Consider the following 11796-nt stretch of genomic DNA (forward strand, 5'->3'; position numbering starts at 1 on the left):
TGTACAATATCATGTCTTCTATGAATAATAAGAGTTTTACTTCCTCCTTTCCAATTTGGATGCCTTTTATTTCTTTTTCTTGCCTGATTGCTGTGGCGAGGACTTCCGTACTATGTTGGAATAGAGAGGTGAAAGCATGCATTTCTGCTTTGTTCCATTTCTTAGGGGAAATGGTTTCCGTTTTTGTTCATTGAGTATGATTCTGACTGTAGGTCTGTCATACGTGTCCTTTATTGTGTTGAGATATGAGCCCTCTTCTCCAACTTTGCTGAGAATATTTATCAAAAGTGGGTGTTGGGTTTTGTTGAATGCTTTTTCTGAATCTGAAGATATGGTCATGTTACTTCTGTCTTTCAGTTTGTTTATGTGATGTGTCATGTATATTGATTTATGAATATTGTACCAGCCCTGAATCCCTGGATGAATCCCATTTGGTCATGGTGTATGATCTTTTAAATATATTGCTGGATCCAATTTGCTAATATTGTGTTGAGGATTTTAGCATCTGGGCTCATCAGGGATATTGGCCTGTAATTATCTCTCTTAGTATTGTCATCTGGTTTTGGAATTAGGATAACGCTGGACTCATGAAAGAGTTTGGAAGTGTTCCTCTTGAATTTTTTTTGAATAATTTGGGGAGTAGAGGTGTTAGTTCTTCTTTGGATGTTTGGTAAAACTCCCCTCTGAAGGCATCCAGACCAGGACTTTTGTTTGCTGGATGTTTTTGGATTTCTGCTTCTATTTCCTCAGTTGTTATTGGCCTTTTCAGGTCTTCTGATTCTTCCTGTTCCAGTTTTGTGGTACTGTGTTTTTCTAGGAATTTGTCCATTTCATCCACATTGTCCAGCCTGTTGGCATATAGTTGTTCAGAGCACTTTATTGCAATCCTGTTTATTTCTGGGGTGTCAGTTGTTAGGTCTCCACTTTCATTTCTGATTTTATTTATTTTGGTCCCCTCCCTTTGTTTCCTGATAAATCTGGCTTTTTAAAAAATGTTTTCAAAGAAACAACTCTTGTTTTCCAGACACAGTGGGTTCTCATGGCTCCCGAAACCCACCAAAGGAGCAAGGAGGGAAGTGCAGGAGGTCCACTCTTTCCTGCAGATGCCAGTGAGGTGAAGGTGGAGCCACTACAACACCTGTAACATGGAGGCTGGGAAAATGCTGAGATAGATCAACAACTTCTCAGGCAGCTCAACCTGGGTTATTATCCCGTTTGGGTCCTCAAAGGACTGATCTACAGAGGATCCTACACCGTCATTATGGAATGTCCAACTTTAGCCCATGATTTAAAGTAAAAAAATTGGAAAACTGAAAGCTGTCTCCTTCACCAAGAGATTTCCCAAGTCAGCTGCTTGTTGAATATAGATAGATAGATGTACACTTATGCACAGATATAGATACTGTTTTCTTTATCCTCACCTGAGGATATGTTCATTGATTTTAGATGGAAAGAAAAGGAGACAGAAAGGACAGAGAGAAACATGGATGTGAGAGAGACATATTGATCAGTTGCCTTCCATATATGCCCATACTGTGAATCAAACCAGCAACATTTTCATTTATGTATTTACTAGAGACCCGGTGCATGAAATTCGTACAAGTGGAGGGGATCCTTCAGCCGGGCCTGCACCCTCTCCATTCTGGGACCCCCTGGGGGATGTTCGACTGCCTCTTGCAATCTGTGACCGCTGGGTCCTAACTGCACGCTTGCCTGCCTGCCTGATTGCCCCTAACTTTCTCTGCTTGCCTATTTGCCCCTAACGACCTTTGACTGCCTGATTTCCACTAACTGCTCCCTTACTGGCCTGATCGCCCCTAATGGCCTCTGCCTTGCCCCACACCTGAGACCCAGTATTCCCTCCTCTGGCTGGCCACAGGCACCAGCACCCTGACTTCCCTCTCTCTGGCTGACTGCAGGCACCAGGACCCTGGCTGGCATCCCCCTGGCTGGTTGCAGCTGCAGCTGCCTGGACCACAGGACAGGCAGCTTATCCCCCTCCTGGGCTGCAGCCTGGCTGGTCACCATTCCTCTGTCTCCAGTGTTGAGTGTCTGATCCATTACCCTGTGATGGCGTGAGTGTGTGACAAACATTTGCATATTAGCTCTTTATTGTATAGGATTTGTTTAAATATTTCTTAGTTGATATCAGAGAGGAAAGGGGTTGGATAGAGATAGAAGCATCAATGATAAGAGAAAATATTTGATTGGTTGCCTCCTGAAGGCCCCACACTGTGGATGTTTTCGGCAATCTGGGCATGTGCCCTGACTGGGAATTGAACCATGACCTCCTGGTTCATAGGTTGATGCTCAACCACTGAGTCATGCTGGCTGGGCTGTACCTATACTTTTGGGATTCACAGAGCTCCATATGCACTTGGGCTCTGGTCAGCAGGATGTTGGCAACATTATAGGTGACCAGGAACCAGCCGTTCCCTCACTTCCCTCTGACCCCAGTGGCCATGGACTTGTGTATCACAATGCTCTGCAGCTCACGGGCCCCTGGAGGTTCCCTCAGCACAGGTGTGAGCTTTTGGAGGTGCTCTGAGCTCAGTGCTCAGCTGTGTCTCCACCTGACACAGGAGGGGCCCCCACGACCTGACATCACACTTGGGCACTGCCTGTGGGCTCATCAGGGTGGCTGAGGCTGGCTTGAGGCTGCCTGAGTGGCCATGGCCCTGTTATCTCAGGAGAGTCTGGCACAGGAGATGGGCTTGAGGGGATGACATGGGGCTGCATTTAAGGCAAAACCTACCAGTGTGAAAAGGAGAGGCAGAGCACAGCCACATGGGATGTCCTATGCAGCCCCCATGGGTTGAGTGTGGGAGGCAGAGGACAGAGGGTGAGGATGAGGTGGTGCCTGCACAGCTGGAGGCACAGCAGAGGTGGGTGGGACCAGGTCTCCCTTCAGCAGGTTCTCAGGATACACGTGGATTCCCCTGGGGAAGCGGGACAGGTGTTGGCACACATCCCCTGGGACCGGATTCTGAGACCCACAGGGAACAGGGCCCAGCAGGGCTTCGTGCCTCCATCTGGTGCACACGGAGAGGTGGGAGCTTCTAGGCTGAGAGAGAGGCAGCGCCCACAGGGTCCGACACTAAACCTCCATGTGCAGCCATGTGAGTGAGAGGCAATCGGCTAACTGCCCAAAAGTGCTCCTCCTGGGGCAGAGCAAGAGGCTGATCACTCTCAGGTGAGGTTTGGTGCCTGGACCCAATGTTCCCCGTTCAGCTCTGTGTGGACGGTGGGGAACATCGCTCTCTGGGTGGGGATGGTTATCCCTACAACGTTTTCCTTGTCAACCCAGAGAGTGACCATCAAGGACATGGTGACAGGAAGGGCCCAGATGAGAAGTCAACCAGATCTGAAACAGCCACTTCCTGCTTTTTTTCCTGCAGAGAATCTAATTAAAGACAAAAAGGAGGAAGCAGGAACTGCCCCAGGGACACTAGGAGGGAAGAAAGCATTGACCCCAATAGGAAGCCTGCACAACCCTCCAGGGACAGCCTCTGAGCTGGGACCCTGGGTTTGCTGGTCCTGAGCGCCCCCTGGTGTCCTGGACGCTCCCTGCAGCCCAGCCCTGCTGTCTCCTCAGGGAGGTTAGTGTCTGGGCTCACACTGACTTCCCCTCACTGTGTCTCTTGCACAGTAATACATGGCAGAGTCCTCGGCTCTCAGGCTGCTCATTTGCAGATACAGCGAGTTCTTGGCATTGTCTCTGGAGATGGTGAAGCGGCCCTTCACAGAGGCAGTGTAGTATATGTAACTACTTCCCTCACTAATGTATGAGACCCACTCCAGCCCCTTCCCTGGAGCCTGGCGGACCCAGTTCATGGGATAGTTGCTGAAGGTGAATCCAGAGGCTGCACAGGAGAGTCTCAGAGACCCCCCAGGCTGCACCAGGCCTCCCCCAGACTCCACCAGCTGCACCTCACACTGGACACCTGCAAACACAGAGATACAAGGTGGACTGAGAATCACATGGAAGCACCAACAGGCACAGGCACAGGTCTCAGCGCTCCCCACTCCTGAGAATGACCTTGAGAAATGATCAGGAGGAAAACGCAGCTTGGCACCAAGTCCATGGTGGAGCCGCTGGGGTCCTGTCTCACGCACTTGGGTTCTGGGTGTCTCCCCAACATGCCGGGCAAGGGCCCCTTTTATGAGCAGGAGGAGAGCCCCATTTGCATGGAGTCTGCATATAAGGTGCAGCTGGGACCCTGGGCTGCATGCCTGACCTTGTCATCCTAGGGATGACCCCACATGGGAAAGGACTCAAGGACACTGGCCACAGGGGGTCCTGTCCTGACCCCGTTCCCTCCCTCCTTTGGGGAAGATTCCAAGATTGAGAGTCCTCCTTCCTGGGGTTTTGATAAGGATCCGGGGATGCTCCCCCAGAGGCAAGTGGATGGGGCTTCCTGTCGATCTCCTTCCCCCGCTACAGGCCATGTCGCCTCTCTGGGTTTTGGGAATACAATTTGCATTGAATGATGTTTTTCTTTTGAGACTGAAAGGATCTCTTTGTTGTTGTCCTCTATCACATCTTACTCACAGGAATATGTAATCAGACAATGCATGGTCCCTGCCTCCTGTAACTATTTGAGCCAAATGAGCAGAGACAGGGTATAATCATATATGGGCATTCATTCCAATACTGCAGCAATGTGGGGGAGCAGCAGGTCACCCACACAAACCTGCTCTGCAGCCCCATAAACCAGCTGCTTATACTGAGTGAAAGGAGAGAAGATTACGTGGGAAGTAGCCAAAGGCTCTGCCAAAGGGCCAGGTGACAGGGAGCAGAGGGCTGGGACCTTCAAGGGCTGGCGGGCTGGTTCCTGCAGGGAAGTTGTTCATCTCCAGGATGATTGGCAGCTCCAAATGGAGAGGAGGGGCTGCACTTCCAGGTGAGCTCCCAGGTCCCAGTGCGGCTGCCATCCAGGCTAGAAGGTGCCTTCTCCAATCAGAATAAACAATCACGGGGACCAGAGCAGGATGACTATGTTGTACAATTCTAGCCGGTTCCCCACATTCTATTCCTGCCCCTGTAATAACTCAAACCTCTACCAGTGAGGAGGCAGTGGAGGCTGGGCTGGAGACTATGGCCACAGCCTCAGTCTCTAAAGTGCAGTCCCTGTCACAAGCACGCAGCTGCCTCCAGAAACCACAGGTTACACTCAACTTCCTGCTGTTTGTGTGCAAAAGCCCTGTTTCCTAGCCCCTCAAATTGGGAGAATTCCATCGTTTACACATGGACCCTGGCTGGTGGGGCTCAGTGGTTGGCACATCCGTCCCCATACCAAAGGGTGCGAACTCTTTAGAACTAATTCACCCTGTCCAGTTGGGAGGTTTTTAATAATTGTGTGAACTTCCCACTCCACACAGAGAAAACAAGTGTATGAACGTATGTTGTAAATGAGGAAAAGGCAATACTTTGGTATAAGAAATGTCCTAACATGTAAAGAATATTTTATAAAATTTTATTGGAGCCAAACTGATGACAACTGAGGGGCAGCAAAACCTCAAATGCTCCAGAGAATAACCTTTTGCAGCTTCATTTGTGCATTTGAAGTTAAGGAGGGAAGGTGAGTAGTGACATGGAGGTGGGAAAGAGCAAGGCGGGGACTAGATGCCAGGATAGTGAACAGGAGTGTTCTCTCTCTCTCTCTCTCTCTCTCTCTCTCTCTCTCTCTCTCTCTCTCCTAATCTTTATTGTTGATGGTATTGCATAGGTCCCCCTGCTCCCCATTGTCCGCTTCTCTCTCGCTCTCATTCCCTCTCCAGGCCCCACCCACCCCATTGTCTGTGTCCACGGGTTAGGCATATATACAGACACATTCATTGGTTGATCTTCTCCCACCCACCATCCCCTGGCTTCCTTCTGAGGTTCTATGGTCTTTACATGCTTCTATGTCTCTGGGTCTACTTTTGTTCATCAGTAAATTTGGTCCATTAGCAATGCAGACTGGTGGAGCCATTATGGAAAACAGTATATAGTTTCCTCAAAAAATTGAAAATGGAACTCGTATTTCACCCAGTGATCTCACTTCTAGGAATACATCCAAAGAAACCCAAAAACTCATCAGAGAGAATGCATGCACCCCTATGCTCATAAAAGTGCAATTTACAACAGCTAAGCATTGGAAACAGACTAAGTGCCCGTCAGCAGATGATTTGATATAAAAAAAACCGTGGTACATCTACCCCATGAATGCAATGCAGCCGTGAAAAAGAAAGAACTCTTACCATTTGCAACAGCAGGGGTACGTCTGACAAGGGGTTAATCTCCAAAATGTATAGGCACTCCTACAACTTAACAAAAGGAAGACAACAATACAATTGAAAAATGGGCAAAGGGCCTCATAGGAAAGTCTCCAATGTGGACAGACATATGGCCAAGAAGTGCTCTCCTGATGGTGGTCATGCTGATGTCAATGAGTTTTAACCCAGATATACAGGAACAAAGGACGGAGTGCTTAAGGCAAAGTAGGGTGACCATGTTCAGTGGGAGTCTGAGGGTCCAAGTCCTAATTCTTTTTTCTTTAATTATACCTTTATTGTTGAAGGTATTACATTTGTCCCCTTTATACCCCATTGACACCTTCTAGCCCGGCCCCAGGTGCCCAGATCTTCACCATCCTACTGTCTGTGTCCCTGGGTGATGCACATATGCATACGAGTTTGTAGGTTGACCTTTCATATGTCTCTTGGCCATTGGTAAACCTATGAAAAATATACCGTGATCATGGTATATTTCTCCTTTGGAGAAATGTGTATTTAGGTCCTTTGCCCATTTTTAACTTGGATTGTTTGTCTTCCTTTGGTTAAGTTGTATGGCTTTCTTATATATTTTGGATATTAACCCTTTATCACATGGATACTTGCCAAATATGTCCTCCCCTACTGTGGGCTCCCTTTTCATTTTGTTGATGGTTTCTTTTGCCGTGCAGACACCTTTTATTTTGATGTATTCCCATTTGTTTGTTTTCTCCTTTGTTTCCTTTGTCCTGGGAGATCAATCTGTAAACACATTACAATGAGAGATGTCTGAGATTTTGCTGCCTTTGGTTTCTTCTAGGATTTTTAGGTTTCCCTACTCACATTTAGGTCTTTTAACAATTTTGAGTTTACTCCCGTGTATGGTGCATGTTCATATATGGTTTGTTTTTTTGCATGTTTATGTGTCTAATTTTCCCAACAATATTTTTTGAAGGGACTGTTGTGACTCCATGCTCTTGCCTCCTTTGTCAAATATTAATTGAGCATAATGTCTTGGGTAGATTTCTGATTTCTCTGTTATGTTCCATTGATGTATATACCTGTTCTTGTGCCAGTACCTGGCTGTTTTGATTTCTATGGCTTTGGAGTGTAATTTGATATCTGGTATTGTGATCCAATCACCTTTGTTCTTCTTTCTCAAGATTGCTGTAGCTAATTGGGGTCTTTTATGGTTCCGTATAAATTTTTGGAGTATTTGTTGTAGATCTGTGAAATATGCAGTTGCAATTTTAATAGGGATTACATTGAATTTGTAGAGTGCTTTGTGTAATATAGACGTTTTAATGATGTTAATTCTACCAATTTATGATCAGGGTATATTTTTCCACTTGTTTATATCTTCCTCTGTCTCTTTATTCAACATCCTGTATTTTTCTGAGTACAAGTCTTTTACCTGCTTGGTTAAGTTTATTCTTATGTATCATAATTTTTTTGATGCAATGGTAAATGGGATTGTTGGTTTGGTGTCCCTTTCTGAGAATTCATTATTGGTGCATAAAAGTACCATTGATTTCTGGGTGTTAATCTTGTATCCTTCTACATTGCTGAATTCTTTTCTTAAACCTAGTAGTTTTTGGTCGAGTCCTTTGGGTTTTCTATGTACAGTATCGTGTTGGTGAGGAGAGTCCCCATCATTGCCCACATGTCATCTGCCAGCAGAGGTGTTACCCCCTCCTCTGGGGTCTTCGGGGAGAAAGCGGGAAATTTGAGCCTCAGAGAAAGAGCAGGAGGCGTCCCTGGAGGCAGCTGAGAGCTTGAGAGGAAATCCCTGTGCCCAACAGGAAGGCCCTTCCCTCCCCACCTCCCTCTGCCCCTGCTCCTGGGGCTGCTCTCTGTGCTGTGGGTCCTGAGCGCCCCTGGTGTCCTGAACGCCCCCTGCAGCCCAGCCCTGCTGTCTCCTCAGGGAGGTTAGTGTCTGGGCTCACACTGACTTCCCCTCACTGTGTCTCTTGCACAGTAATACACGGCCGTGTCCTCGGCTTTCAGGCTGCTCATTTGCAGATACAGCATGTTCTTGGAGTTGTCTCTGGAGATGGTGAAGCGGCCCTTCACAGAGGCAGCGTAGTTTATGTAACTTCTACCATCACTACTAATGTATGCGACCCACTCCAGCCCCTTCCCTGGAGCCTGGCGGACCCAGTGCATCCCGTAGCTACTGAAGGTGAATCCAGAGGCTGCACAGGAGAGTCTCAGGGACCCCCCAGGCTGCACCAGGCCTCCCCCAGACTCCACCAGCTGCACCTCACACTGGACACCTGCAAACACAGAGACACAAGGTGGACTGAGAATCACATGGAAGCACCAACAGGCACAGGCACAGGTCTCAGTGCTCCCCACTCCTGAGAACGACCTTGAGAAATGATCAGGAGGAAAACGCAGCTTGCCACCAAGTCCATGGTGGAGCCGCTGGGGTCCTGTCTCAGCGCTTGGGTTCTGGGTGTCTCCCCATAATGCCGGGCAAGGGCCCCTTTTATGAGCAGGAGGAGAGCCCCATTTGCATGGAGTCTGCATATAAGGTGCAGCTGGGACCCTGGGCTGCATGTCTGACCTTGTCATCCTAGGGGCGACCCCAGATGGGAAAGGACTCAGGATGCTGGCCACAAGGGGTCCCATCCTGACCCCCTTCACCCTGACCCCATCCCTTAAGGGACAGCTCCCAGTATTGAGCATCATCCTTATTTGGTGTTTGGATGGGGACCCAGGGGTGCTCCCCCAGAGGCACGTGGATGGGGCTTCCTCTCCCTGTCCTTCACCTGCCTTGGGCCATGTTGCCTTTCTGGCTTTTGGTAATAAGAATGTGCATTGGATGATGCTGTTATGTTGAGACTGAAAGATTCTCCTTGTTATTTTCCCCAATAAGATCCTCCACAAAACTTGAATCTCTACATATGAGAAGCCAGGGGAGGCTGGGCTGGACACTGTGACCGCAGTCTCGGACTCAAACCTGCTGCCACTCTCACAAGTGCACAGCTGCCTCCCGAAACTACTAATTTCACTCAACTTCTCTGTTGTTCATGCGTAAAAGCCCTGTGTTAATCCTTTCAAAGTGGGAGTATTTCCATCATTTAAAAATTGATCCCTGGTGGGTGGTGGGGGCTGGCGGGCTGACTGAGGTCAATGGGGGGGAGAAAGTGGACATATGTGACACTTTCAACAATAAAAAATTATTAAATACTAGAGGCGTGGTGTATGAAATATTGCATGGGGGGTGGGGTGTCCTTCAGCCCAGCCTGCACTCTCTCCAATCCTGTATCTTTTGGGGGATTCCTGACTTCTGGTTTAGGCTCTATCCCAGGGATCAGGCCTAAACAGGCAGTCCGACTTCCCTCTCACAATTCTGGACTGCTGGCTGGTAACTGCTCACCTGCCTGCCTGCCTGCCTGCCTGCCTGTTCACCCCTAACTGCCTCCCCCTGCCGGTCTAATATCCCCTCACTGCCTCTGTGTGCCAGCCTGATCATCCCTAACTGCCTCCCCTGATGGCCTGGTTGCTCCTAACTGCCCCCCTGCTAGCCTGATCACCCCTAACTGCCCTTCTCTGCAGGCCTGGTCACCTCCAACTGCCCCCTGCTGGCTTGGTTGTCAGAAACTTTCCCCCTGCCAGTCTGTTCGCACCATGCAGCCTGCTGCTCAGTTGTTTGGTTATCCCTCACTAACCTGCCTGCTGGCCTAGTCACCCCACGCAGCCTGCTGTTAAGTCGTTTGGTCAACCCTCACTAACTCCCCTGTCGGCCTGATTGTAGGCAGCCATCTTGTGAGGGCGTGAGGGTTAATTTGCATATTACCTCTTTATTATATTGGATAATTAATTAATTAAAATTTAAAAATGGAGTTTAGTCCTGGCCAGTTTTGCTCCATGGATAGAAGATACCCCTGGGAACCAAAGTCTCGGGTTTGATTCTGGTCAAGGGCACATACCTGGGATGCAGGCTCCTCCCTGGCCCTTGCCCTGGTCAGAGCTTGTGCAGTAGGCAACCAATTGATGTGCTTCTCTCACATCAATGGCTCTCTCTTCCCCTCACTCCCTTCCACTCTCTCTCTGAAAAGCAATGGAAAAATATCCTTGGGTGAGGATTAAAAAAGATAAAAAAGGAATTTGTTGGCTCTTGGAAGCAAAGTCCCGGGTAGAGCATTGAGGAAGGTGAGCACCTCCTTTCTCAGAGGCAGAGCAGCCACCTGTGTCCATCCTCCCACAGCCCCAGGTGAGGACAGACAGGCACAAATTTCACTCAACTTCCTGCTCTTCATGTCCAAAACCTGTTTTCCCAGCCCCACAAAGTGGGGAGTTTTCATTATTTATACATGGACCCTGGCTGGTAGGGCTCAGTGGTTGGCACATCAGTGCCCACACCAAAGGGTGTAAACACTTTAGAACTACCTCATCCTGCCCAGGTAGCAGGTTTTTAATAATTGTGTGAACATCCCACTCCACATGGAGAAAACATGTGTATGAACGTATGTTGTAAAGGAAGAAACGACAATATTTTAGTATAAGAAATATCCTAATGTGTAGAGAATATTTTATAAGGTTTTTGGAGCCAAACTGATGAAAACTGTCGAGGAGCAAGACCTCAAATGCTCATGAGAAAAACCATTTGCAGCTACATTTGTGCATTTGAAGTTAAGGAGGGAAGGTGAGGCGTGACATGGAGGTGGGAGAGAGCAAGGCAGGGACTGGATGCCAGTATAGTTAGAATGTTCTCTCTCCCCAAACCGGTTTAGCTCAGGGGATGGAGCGTTGGCCTGCAGACTGAGGGGTCCCAGGTTCGATTCCGGTCAGGGGCATGTACCTTGGTTACCAGCACATCCCCAGTAGGAGGTGTGCAGGAGGCAGCTGGTCGATGTTTCTCTCTCATCGATGTTTCTTGCTCTCTATCCCTCTCTCTTCCTCTCTATGGAAAATCAATAAAATATATTAAAAAAAAGAATGTTCTCTCTCTTTCTCTCTTTTCTAATCTTTATTGTTGAAAGTATTACATAGTTCCTCCTTTTATCCCCATTATCCTCTCCCCACTGGCTCCCATTCCTTCCCCAGGCCCTCACCACTCCATTGTCTGTGTGCACAGGTTAGGCATATATGCAAACAAGTTCACTGGTTGATCTCTTCCCACCCACCCTCCCCACCCTCCACTCTGAGGTTCCATGGTCTGTTCATGCTTCTATGTCTCTGGGTCTATTTTTGTTCATCAGTTTATTTGGTCCATTAGCAAGGCAAACTGGTGCAGCCATTATGGAAAACAGTATAGAATTTCCATCGAAAAAGGAAAAATGGCTGTTGGCTTTCTGAATGTCCTCTTTTGAAAGGTGTCTATTTAGGTCCTTTGCCCATTTTTTGATTGGATTGTTTATCTTCCTTTTGTTAAGTTGTATGAGTTCCCTATAAATTTTGGAGATTAGGCCCTCATCAGATATGTCATCAACAAATCAACAAACGACAAGTGCTGGAGAGGTTGTGGAGAAAAAGGAACACTTGTGCACTGCTGGTGGGAATGCAGACTGGTGCAGCCACTATGGAAGACAG

The sequence above is a fragment of the Myotis daubentonii genome (assembly GCF_963259705.1).
Source record: "Myotis daubentonii chromosome 1 unlocalized genomic scaffold, mMyoDau2.1 SUPER_1_unloc_1, whole genome shotgun sequence".
Lineage (NCBI taxonomy): Eukaryota > Metazoa > Chordata > Mammalia > Chiroptera > Vespertilionidae > Myotis > Myotis daubentonii.